A 12,815-nucleotide genomic window follows, 5' to 3' on the forward strand; every position below is an offset into this window, starting at 1 on the left:
CGATCCTAAAAATCCCTCGAAGGAGATAATAAAGAACCCAAAGCAGATGGTATCCTACTGCAAGGGTGGTCTTAAGAATCCAAAAGAGGTTGCTCAGAAGAGATAGATGTATCCCAACCGCTATTGCTCTCGCGTAAAGACTTGGTTTTACGCGACAGGAAAAAATGACTACGAATTCCCCTTTTTGTTTGCGAATCCCTGTTTGTATCCTTTGAGCACACGCCTATTAAGTAGCGATCAAATCAAGGAAATCGATCAAACGATCCCAATACCGTGAAAGAGAAACTTCCCAGATCCAGGGAAGCTTATCATAAAGGGCTTCGACAAGGGGTTTTCTTCGTTCTTTGAGCAAAAAGATAAAGATCGGATAGATTCGAACCGCAATTGCAAAGGTAATAACTACTATGCCAGCCCAAATCATGATCTTCACCAACTTGGATTTGGTTCTCTCGCGAAAATCGCGAGTTGCAGAGATGAGAACCATGAAAAGCAAGATCCCGAATAAGAAAACAGAAACCGAGGAAACCACAAGAGTGAAGACTAGTAGAGTCTCGTCTTTTGCCATTCTTTGCTCCTTTTTCACTCAATGATTCATTCTAATTTCCCGACCAAAAATTCTATATCTCTATTCTATGATATTTCTATATATATATAGAATATGATATCTAATATGACACCCGATTTGTCAAAGGGATTGGATTGGTGACTTACCCATTCAGTGACTTTGGCACTGGACGTTCCAAAAACGGGTACTATCGGATCGGGTGAATTAGAGAATAGACAGAGGTCCGTTGGCATTTCAGCCTTTCTTCTCCTTTCAGGGCCTATCCGAAAGAGAATCCAGTACCTCTTGGTCCTGAATATCAGAATAGGACGAACGAACCGGACCCCGCGGATATCTTTGCTTCGGAACAAAACAAAACCCTGCAATCAAATAGATTGTCCCAAGGGCGCCATATTCTAGGAGCCCAAGTTATGCTATTGAAAATTAGTTCCTCTAGCAGTTCCGGTTTGAGCATTCCGTTCCCTTTTTCAAACTCCACTTCTTTTCATATAGCAATCCCTGATCAAAGAGAGAACAATATCCATTTCAAAACATTTCTAACGGATTCCTTGGTTCGGACCGACGAAGTAATGGCACTCGATTATTATCAACCTGGCTGCAATCTTTTTCTGTCGGTAAGGATTGCACCAGAGCACCTTCTACTTCTAATAGGCCATGAACTATAGATAGAGAAGAATCATTCTGAGCGAGTACATAAGAAGCGATCCACATTTTTTCATCGGTTCCAGGCCAGGGGAAGACCAAAGATCTTGCGCGGCAGGTCCGCCAGAAAAACGAAAAAGAGAAAGAAGTCTCGTTAATCTATTCATGCTCGTTCCAAGTTCGAAGTACCTTTTCTTTTGGCCAAAGAAAAACCCGCTTCCTGACACGATTGCCTCTTTATATAGATAGATTCGATGGGGTTATTACTTATAAGTCTATTTTGTACAAGAGCCCCTCCTATCTGATAGAAAAGGGTCCCATGATCCCGAGCCGATCTTACCTTGGCTCGCAAACCCCAAGTTTGTCTATGAAGAGCTAATCTAATTGTATTTTTTTTAATGGATTTCTTATGTGGAATACTAATGGATAGGGCCTCGTTGCTAAGTGTTACAAGATCTAGTGCACTGGAACTCGTGGTTATGGACCCGAATCCTTTAGTATGCAACATTGTCTTTTCCAAGTAAAAACCCCTAGTATATGAAAGAATGAAAAGGTGCTTTCGTTCTTGTGGAATAAGAAGCCCTCGTACCTTACTGAAAGGAAAATCGTAATTTTTCGTTAGGTATTTGACCAAATAGGATCGTCCAGTTCCTATAGAACCTATCACTAAAATACCCGATAGGGCTAAGCGGAACGAAAAGGGTTTTCCATGAGTAAGTGATTGTCTGATAATGAGCAAGGAATATAGGTCTTTCTGCTAAAGGGGATCTATTAAACTCATAATTCATTGGATCCTTGTTATCAATGCCAACTAGGTATCATAAGTAAATGGATCCCGGTTGTTCAATCCTTTGATAACCAAGGTCATTCTTTGCTAAAGAGAAATGATCACTATGAGTCAGATTCAATAGAATTGGATCCATTCCAAATAGCAAGAATTAGGATTCTTGATCCCTCTCAATCTCTCTTTCAATTCGAGGATCCAGAGAGGTGTTTTCATAGTCATCTCCTAATATTTTCGATTTCATTTTTCTATGATATGCCTTTCTATATGAAAATTTGTTATTTACGATGTACGATGATCCCTGTTAAGCATCCATGGCTGAATGGTTAAAGCGCCCAACTCATAATTGGTAAATTTGCGGGTTCAATTCCTGCTGGATGCACGCGAACGGGAACGTTCCATAAGTCTATTGGAACTGGTTCTCTATCCATGGAATCTCATCCATCATCCATACATAACGAATTGGTATGGTATATTCATACCATAACATAAGAACAATAAGAACTCGAATTCTTATCGATACTGGAACTCAGAGCATAGGAGGGAAAGTCGATTTATGGATGGAATCAAATACGCAGTATTTACAGAAAAAAGTCTTCGTTTATTGGGAAAGAATCAATATACTTTTAATGTCGAATCGGGATTCACTAAGACAGAAATAAAGCATTGGGTCGAACTCTTCTTTGGTGTTAAGGTAGTAGCTGTGAATAGCCATCGACTACCTGGAAAGGGTAGAAGAATAGGACCTATTCTGGGACATACAATGCATTACAGACGTATGATCATTACCCTTCAACCGGGTTATTCTATTCCACTTCTAGATAGAGAAAAAAACTAAAGGAGAATACTTAATAATACGGCGAAACATTTATACAAAACACCTATCCCGAGCACACGCAAGGGAACCGTAGACAGGCAAGTGAAATCCAATCCACGAAATAATTTGATCCATGGACGACACCGTTGTGGTAAAGGTCGTAATTCCAGAGGAATCATTACCGCAAGGCATAGAGGGGAGGTCATAAGCGCCTATACCGTAAAATAGATTTTAGACGGAATCAAAAAGACATATCTGGTAGAATCGTAACCATAGAATACGACCCTAATCGAAATGCATACATTTGTCTCATACACTATGGGGATGGTGAGAAGAGATATATTTTACATCCCAGAGGGGCTATAATTGGAGATACTATTGTTTCTGGTACAAAAGTTCCTATATCAATGGGAAATGCCCTACCTTTGAGTGCGGTTTGAACTATTGATTTACGTAATTGGAAGTAACCAATTAGGTTTACGACGAAACCTAGAAATCGATCACTGATCCAATTTGACTACCTCTACGGGATAGACCTCAACAGAAAACTGTTGAGTAACGGCAGCAAGTGATTGAGTTCAGTAGTTCCTCATAGAAAATTATTGACTCTAGAGATATGGTAATATGGAGAAGACAAAATTGTTTGAAGCACGCACAGAACCGGAAGCGCCCCTTGTTTCAAAGAGAGGAGGACGGGTTATTCACATTTAATTTGATGGTCAGAGGCAAATTGAAAGCTAAGCAGTGGTAATTAAGACCCCCGGGGGAAAATAGGGATGTCTCCTACGTTACCCATAATATGTGGAAGTATCGACGTAATTTCATAGAGTCATTCGATCTGAATGCTACATGAAGAACATAAGCCAGATGACGGAACGCGGAGACCTAGGATGTAGAAGATCATAACATGAGCGATTCGGCAGATTTGGATTCCTTTCCTATATATCCACTCATGTGGTACTTCATCATATGATTCATATAAGATCCATCTGTCTAGAGATCGTCATATACATCTAGAAAGCCGTATGCTTTGGAAGAAGCTTGTACAGTTTGGGAAGGGGTTTTTTGAGAGAAAAGAAGAATCTACTTCAACCGATATGCCCTTAGGCACGGCCATGCATAACATAGAAATCACACGTGGAAGGGGTGGGCAATTAGCTAGAGCAGCAGGTGCTGTAGCGAAACTGATTGCAAAAGAGGGTAAATCGGCCACTTTAAGATTACCATCTGGGGAGGTCCGTTTAGTATCCCAAAACTGCTTAGCAACAGTCGGACAAGTGGGTAATGTTGGGGTGAACCAAAAAAGTTTGGGTAGAGCCGGATCTAAGTGTTGGCTAGGTAAACGACCCGTAGTAAGAGGGGTAGTTATGAACCCTGTGGACCACCCCCATGGGGGCGGTGAAGGGAAAGCCCCCATTGGTAGAAAAAAACCCACAACCCCTTGGGGTTATCCTGCGCTTGGAAGAAGAACTAGGAAAAGGAAAAAATATAGCGATAGTTTTATTCTTCGTCGCCGTAAGTAAATACGTAACTAGGAATATGGAAATTGCATTTTTTGAATTTGCAATAATGCGATGGGCGAACGACGGGAATTGAACCCGCGCATGGTGGATTCACAATCCACTGCCTTGATCCACTTGGCTACATCCGCCCCTTATCCAGCTAAAGGATTTTTCTCTTTTTTTCATTCATCATTATTCTATTTATTTTGACCTCCATACTTCGATCGAGATATTGGACATAGAATGCCACTCTTTAAAAAGAAAAAAAAAAAGGAGTAATCAGCTGTGACACGAAAAAAAATGAATCCTTTTGTAGCTCATCATTTATTGGCAAAAATAGAAAAGGTAAATATGAAGGAGGAGAAAGAAACAATAGTAACGTGGTCCCGGGCATCTAGCATTCTACCCACAATGGTTGGCCATACAATCGCGATTCATAATGGAAAGGAACATATACCTATTTACATAACAAATCCGATGGTAGGTCGCAAATTGGGGGAATTCGTGCCTACTCGGCATTTCACGAGTTATGAAAATGCAAGAAAGGATACTAAATCTCGCCGTTAACTGAATTCAGAATAGAAAGATTATGAATAAACAAAGGATTCAAAATAACGTAAAGATAGGCGGGGAATAACCTTTTTTATGACAAGTTTCAAACTAGTAAAGTATATCCCTAGGATAAAGAAGAAGAAAAGTGGGCTAAGGAAACTCGCAAGGAAAGTTCCAACCGATCGTTTACTTAAGTTTGAGCGAATTTTCAAAGCACAAAAACGTATAAATATGTCTGTTTTCAAAGCACAAAGAGTTCTTGATGAGATTCGCTGGCGTTACTACGAGGAAACTGTTATGATACTGAACCTCATGCCTTATCGAGCATCTTATCCCATCTTAAAGTTGGTTTATTCGGCATCAGCGAATGCTACTCATTATAGGAATTTCGACAAAGCAAATTTATTCATTACTAAAGCCGAAGTCAGTAGGAGTACTATTATGAAAAAATTCAGACCTCGGGCTCGAGGACGTAGTTTCCCCATAAAAAAAAACATGTGTCATATAACAATTATACTAAATATAGTAAAGAAATAAATAAATCTAAATAACCTTTAGATTCATCTAAGATTCCGATTCCCAGTAAAAAAAAATATAGAATAGAAAAATATGGGACAAAAAATAAATCCACTCGGTTTCAGACTTGGTACAACCCAAAAACACCATTCCTTTTGGTTCGCACAACCAAAAAATTATTCTGAAGGTCTACAGGAAGATAAAAAAATAAGGGATTGTATCAAGAACTATATACAAAAGAATAGGAAAAAGAGCTCGAATAGAAAACTAGAATCAGACTCAAGTTCCGAAGTAATTACACATAATAGAAAAAATGACTCAGGTTCAAGTTCTGAAGTAATTACACGTATAGAAATTCAAAAAGAAATCGATACGATCCACGTCATAATCCATATTGGATTCCCCAATTTATTAAAGAAAAAAGGAGCAATTGAAGAATTAGAGAAAGATCTACAAAAGGAAATTCACTCCGTAAACCAGAGACTTAATATTTCTATCGAAAAAGTTAAAGAGCCTTATAGAGAGCCTAACATTCTTGCAGAATATATAGCTTTCCAATTAAAAAATAGAGTTTCATTCCGAAAGGCAATGAAAAAAGCCATGGAATTAACTAAAAAAGCCGATATAAAGGGAGTCAAAGTAAAAATAGCGGGTCGTCTCGGAGGAAAAGAAATTGCACGTGCCGAATGCATCAAAAAGGGTAGACTTCCCCTCCAAACAATTCGCGCTAAAATTGATTATTGCTGCTATCCAATTCGAACTATCTATGGAGTATTAGGTGTAAAAATTTGGATATTCGTAGACGAAGAATAACTAATCTTATCTTTGCATTCTGTCCAGTGATAGAATAAAAAATAACAAGAGACTTTTTTTCCCGAAATCCTTGAAAAAAAAAAGAAAATCCCTGAAAAAAAGAAGAAATTCTACCTCTTTCTATAAGATTTAATGAAAATTGATAAATCATTTAATATAATTGCTATGCTTAGTGTGTGACTCGTTATTTTTTTTTTTTTTTTAAGAAAAAACTTAGTAATTATAGAAAATTAACTACTAACCAACCTATTGTTTCGTATTGTCGATATCCTAACTAAGAAACAGTCACTATATGAATAAATACCTCTATTATAAATGAATAGATGTATCATATAGTTGTAGCAACTGCTTTTTCTCTAAAAAAGAAATGAGATTCTAGGTTGTGAAGCAAAACTAAAGGGATGTGGATATAAGGGAGGGATGATAGAAAGAAGGAAGAGGAATTAAGTTAAGATATAGGATTCCAATATGTATGGTCTATGAATTGCATCATAAAAAGCAATGTGATAAAGCATCAATATAATAAAAATAATAGATAATTTGAAATCGTAACTTGAAACAAGAACTATAAATTTAAAGCAATAATAAAGAATAAAGAGCCGACCAGATTAATAAAACTGAGAAAATTAATTCGGAAAGAAATTTTTTTGAAGCTCCATTGTGGAATTCAGACCTAACCATTCAAGGAGAAGCAGTGGGAACGACGGAACCTATGATTCGATAGGATTTTATTGAAAAGAATCCTAATACTTCATTGGATGGGATGGCGGAGGAAACCAAAAAATTGTCTTATTTGGTAAGGTTTTAAATTAACAAATTAAGACAGGAAAGAGTAAATATTCGCCCGCGAAATCCTTATTGAATTAGAATACTTTACCGTTATTCAATATTCAATAAGAGTAAAAAAAACCTAACTTTTTCGATTATCTATTAATGTGTATCTATCTTTCTCATTTCATTCACGAGGAGCTGGATGAGAAGAAACTCTCATGTCCAGTTTTGCAGTAGAGATGGAACTAAGAAAGAACCATCGACTATAACCCGAAAAGAACCAGATTTCGCAAACAACATCGAGGAAGAATGAAAGGAAAATCCTGCCGAGGCAATCGTATTTGTTTTGGTAGATATGCTCTTCAAGCACTTGAGCCTGCTTGGATCACAGCGAGACAGATAGAAGCAGGACGAAGAGCAATAACACGATATGCACGTCGTGGTGGAAAAATATGGGTACGTATATTTCCCGACAAACCGGTTACACTAAGACCCACAGAAACACGTATGGGCTCAGGAAAGGGGTCCCCCGAATATTGGGTAGCCATTGTTAAACCAGGTCGTATACTTTATGAAATGGGGGGAGTATCCGAAACTATAGCTAGAGCAGCTATGGAGATAGCTGCCAGTAAAATGCCAATACGAAGTCAATTTATTCGATTAGAGATATAGAACCCCCTAAAACTAAACGGGTATTGAACATAAAAAAAAAGCCCCGTTTTTCTTTCTAAAAAGACAATATTTCTTTCATTCTTTTGCATTGAAATAACAAAACAAATTGAAATCAAAATAATATGATTCAACCTCAGACCCTTTTAAATGTAGCAGATAATAGTGGAGCTCGAAAATTGATGTGTATTCGAGTCATAGGAGCCGCTGGTAATCAGCGATATGCTCGTATTGGTGATGTTATTGTTGCTGTAATTAAAGACGCATTGCCGCAAATGCCCCTAGAAAGATCCGAAGTAATTCGAGCTGTAATTGTACGTACATGTAAAGAGTTCAAATGTGAAGATGGTATAATAATCCGCTATGATGACAATGCCGCGGTTATAATTGATCAAAAAGGAAATCCAAAAGGAACTCGAGTTTTTGGTGCGATTGCCGAAGAATTGAGAGAATTGAATTTTACCAAAATAGTTTCATTAGCTCCTGAAGTATTATAAATACTAGTTAAGTAAAATTTAGATCAAAGAATAAATTTAGTAGATTGTGTTTTACGTATATGTTTTAAAATCCAAAATGAAAAGAAAAAAAAAAAGAAAACATGTTGATTATAGAAAAATTTGGAGGAACCTAGAATTAGAGTCTTATGGGCAAGGACACTATTGCTGATTTACTAACCTCTATACGAAACGCGGACATGAATAAAAAAGGAACAGTTCGAGTAATATCTACAAATATTACCGAAAACATTGTTAAAATACTTCTACGAGAGGGTTTTATTGAAAGTGTTCGGAAACATCAGGAACGTAACAGATATTTCTTGGTTTCAACTTTGCGACATCAAAAGAGAAAGACTAGAAAAGGAATATATAGAACAAGAACCTTTTTAAAGCGTATAAGCCGACCCGGCTTACGAATTTATACCAACTATCAAGGAATTCCTAAAGTTTTGGGTGGAATGGGAATTGCTATTCTTTCTACTTCTCGAGGGATAATGACAGATCGAGAGGCTCGACTAAACAGAATTGGAGGAGAAGTCTTATGTTATATATGGTAATCGCTGTGGCTATAGTACCCGAATTCTATCTGGACCTTCCTATTTTGAAAATAAAAATGGAAAAATAGGAGAAAAAATAAAAATGACAGAAAAAAAAAATAGGAGAGAAAAAAAAAACCCGAGAGAAGCAAAAGTCACTTTTGAAGGTTTAGTTACGGAAGCCCTACCCAACGGAATGTTTCGCGTTCGGCTAGAGAATGATACCATCATCCTGGGCTATATTTCAGGAAAGATCCGTTCTAGTTCTATACGAATACTGATGGGGGATAGGGTCAAAATTGAAGTAAGTCGTTATGATTCAAGCAAGGGACGTATAATTTATAGACTCCCACATAAAGATTCGAAGCGTATCGAAGACTCGAAGGATAGCGAAGATTTGAAGGATATCACAGATTCAAAGGATTAGGTCTTTTTTCTAGGGTAATAAATTGAAGTTCAAAAATTAAAGCGAAGAGACTTATTTTTTCAAAAATATTAGATTCATAGTTTAAGAAAGGATACGGAAATATGAAAATAAGAGCTTCCGTTCGTAAAATTTGTACAAAATGTCGACTGATTCGTAGGCGTGGACGAATCAGAGTCATTTGCTCTAATCCGAAGCATAAACAAAGACAGGGGTAATCTTTCGAAAAAGAACTTTATACTTTCTAAATAAAGAAAAAAAGTACCTAAAGTACCTGTGGAAATGGTCAAATTCCAAATAAAATAATTTGAAATAATTAAAGTAAAGGGTATATTTTACCCTGAAACGGATATCTTTGTATCTTTTTTTCTTTATTGTTATTTCTAACTCATATTTATGAGATAATAAAATATGGCAAAAGCTATACCAAAAATTGGTTCACGTAAGAAAGTGCGTATTGGTTTACGTAGGAATGCACGTTTTAGTTTACGGAAGAGTGCGCGTAGAATAACAAAAGGGGTTATTCATGTTCAAGCTAGTTTCAACAATACCATTATAACTGTTACAGACCCACAAGGTCGGGTGGTTTTCTGGTCCTCTGCGGGTACTTGTGGATTCAAAAGCTCAAGAAAAGCATCACCTTATGCTGGTCAAAGAACAGCAGTAGATGCTATTCGTACAGTAGGTTTGCAACGAGCAGAAGTTATGGTAAAGGGTGCTGGTAGTGGAAGAGATGCCGCATTACGAGCCATTGCTAAAAGCGGTGTGCGATTAAGTTGTATACGGGATGTAACACCTATGCCGCATAATGGATGTCGACCGCCTAAAAAAAGACGTCTGTAAAAGAATAAATCTGCTTTCAAGAGAAATAAACGATTCAATGATCAAATAATAATACTAGTCTATTATGGTTCGAGAGGAGGTAGCAGGATCCACTCAAACACTACAGTGGAAATGTGTTGAATCAAGAGTAGATAGTAAGCGTCTTTATTATGGTCGTTTCATTCTGTCCCCGCTTAGGAAAGGGCAAGCGGACACCGTAGGTATTGCCTTGCGAAGAGCTTTACTTGGAGAAATAGAAGGAACATGTATCGCACGCGCCAAATTTGGGAGCGTACCACACGAATATTCTACAATAGCAGGTATTGAGGAATCCGTACAAGAAATTTTACTAAATTTGAAAGAAATTGTATTGAGAAGTAATCTCTATGGAGTTAGAGACGCATCAATTTGCGTCAAAGGTCCTAGATACATAACTGCTCAAGATATAATCTTACCACCTTCCGTAGAAATCGTTGATACGTCACAACCTATAGCTAACTTGACAGAGCCTATTGATTTTTGTATTGAGTTACAGATAAAGAGAGATCGTGGATATCAGACAGAACTCAGAAAGAATTATCAAGATGGAAGTTATCCTATAGATGCTGTATCCATGCCTGTTCGAAATGTGAATTATAGTATTTTTTCTTGTGGGAATGGAAATGAAAAACACGAGATACTTTTTCTAGAAATATGGACTAATGGAAGTTTAACCCCTAAGGAAGCGCTTTATGAGGCCTCTCGTAATTTGATTGATTTATTTCTTCCTTTTCTACACGCGGAAGAAGAGGGCACTAGTTTCGAAGAAAATAAAAATAGGTTTACTCCACCCCTTTTTACTTTTCAAAAAAGATTAACTAATCTAAATCTAAAGAAAAACAAAAAAGGAATTCCATTGAATTGTATTTTTATTGATCAATTAGAATTGCCTTCTAGAACGTATAATTGTCTCAAAAGGGCCAATATACATACACTATTGGACCTTTTGAGTAAGACTGAAGAAGATCTTATGAGAATTGACAGTTTTCATATGGAAGATGGAAAACAGATCTGGGACACTCTAGAGAAGTATCTCCCAATTGATTTACTTAAGAATAAGCTCTCGTTTTAAATCCATTGCAATTTTTTATTCTTCTTCTTTTTTCGAGTTAGAATAAAAAGAAAAAAAGAAAACAATTTTGCATCTTTGGCACAATCTATATTTTCGCGAAATGGATCATAATAAAATGGATTTTAGGTATCTAGGGAAGATTCACTTGGAAGTAACTATTTCCTAGATACCTATGCACGGTACTTTACGGTTGAATAAATCAAAAAATACCTAAAAAAGGCCTAAAGTTAAAGATTTATCAATGGGTAATGTTGCTCCAATACCCAACCAAAGAGCTACTGCAGTACCAATTAAAAAAACGGTCGTAGCTACTGGGCGGCGAAAGGGATTTTGGAATTTATTGACATTCTCTAGAAAGGGTACTGTCAATAAGCCTGTTGGCACAGAAACCATTAAGAGAACGCCCAATAACTTATTGGGTACCGTACGGAGTATTTGAAACACGGGAAAGAAGTACCACTCAGGTAATATTTCCAAAGGAGTTGCAAATGGATCCGCCGGTTCACCAATCATTGATGGCTCGAGAACCGCTAAACCTACATTACATGCAATAGTACCTAGAATTACTACTGGAAAAATATATAAAAGATCGTTGGGCCATGCGGGTTCCCCGTAATAATTATGTCCCATCCCTTTAGCTAATTTAGCTCTTAATACAGGATCATTTAAGTCTGGTTTCTTTGTTATTGGGATAGGTGAACTCTTTAGGATCCATCCCCCAAAGGAACCGGACATGAGAATTTATCATCATCCGGCTCGAGCAAGAATAAAAGAAATAAGACCGCGGAAGATCCATAATTGAATTATGGTATATAATGACTCATCATTAAAAAGAATCCTATTCTTATGGGTAAATGCTCAATATCCAAGTGGGCTTACAAATTTGATCATGATCAATTGCTTTCTGGATTATCTCATGTCTCTTGATTAGTTGGTGTTTATCCCCTCAATATCGCAAGTTTCTTACCTCCAAACAAAATATTTACTTGTTACTAAAATCAAAAAGTTTAGCCTACATTCTTCCTTAGATCCCTTTTTTTACTCCGATAGTATTGCGGATCACAATCGATGCAAAGAAAATGAATGCATTTCCATACTATAAATAAAAAAGGGTAACTGTAATACTAGATCATGTCACATGACTTATTCCATTTCTACTCTATGGGATCTTACGGAGCCTGCTCATGGATGAGATGGTTGGGGTATGATCATAGAAAATATTCTCCTCAAGTGAACCAGCCTATCCTTCTTGGGTAGGAGACTTACGTGTTGATTGGATGCGGAGACACCTTTGGTTGTGAATTCTAATGTGGCAGATCCGATTCTTTATCTGCATGGCCAAATGAATAATTCAAGTCACACACTCCCATAATCCGCCTTTTTTTATTTCGTAAAATTAACTTCAACTATGTTGTATTGTATCAAAATACTTCGGAGTTGAAAAGAAGTATCCAAATGACATGTGTTATTTTACAATAACCCATGTTTGTAGCAATGAAATACCACAACCTACCCTATATTATATAAATGATAATTTTAATTCTTTATGATATGCCTTCCCTATAAAGGACCCGAAATACCTTGCTTACGTATCATTGGAAAGTGCATTAACATAAATACGGCAGTAAGCAGAGGCAGTACAAAGGTATGTAAACTATAAAAACGAGTCAAAGTAGATTGACCCACACTAGCACTTCCACGTAATAACTCCACTAAAGGGGATCCTATTACCGGAATGGCATCAGGTACACCTGTCACAATTTTGACTGCCCAATAACCAATTTGATCCCAAGG

At 37.1% G+C, this 12,815-nt stretch overlaps 2 long non-coding RNA genes and 1 pseudogene across 3 annotated transcripts in view; 2 read left to right on the forward strand and 1 right to left on the reverse strand.

The window, feature by feature from the left end:
* LOC139834386 (uncharacterized) overlaps window positions 1-12,815 on the reverse strand; it is a 98,080-nt gene that overhangs the window by 8,070 nt on the left and 77,195 nt on the right. The window lies entirely within an intron of this gene.
* LOC139834388 (uncharacterized) overlaps window positions 1,614-12,815 on the forward strand; it is a 96,547-nt gene continuing 85,345 nt past the window's right edge. Inside the window, exon 1 of the long non-coding RNA XR_011750156.1 lies at window positions 1,614-2,197. This is a non-coding gene — a long non-coding RNA (uncharacterized lncRNA). The remainder of the gene's footprint in view (window positions 2,198-12,815) is intronic.
* On the forward strand, window positions 2,306-6,389 carry LOC139834390 (large ribosomal subunit protein uL2cz/uL2cy-like; annotated as a pseudogene). Its single transcript, XR_011750157.1, has 3 exons — window positions 2,306-2,340; window positions 2,832-3,237; window positions 3,889-6,389. The product of XR_011750157.1 is annotated as a large ribosomal subunit protein uL2cz/uL2cy-like (transcript).

This window comes from Lolium perenne, unplaced genomic scaffold (assembly GCF_019359855.2).
Source record: "Lolium perenne isolate Kyuss_39 unplaced genomic scaffold, Kyuss_2.0 unplaced48, whole genome shotgun sequence".
Classification (NCBI taxonomy): Eukaryota; Viridiplantae; Streptophyta; class Magnoliopsida; order Poales; family Poaceae; genus Lolium; species Lolium perenne.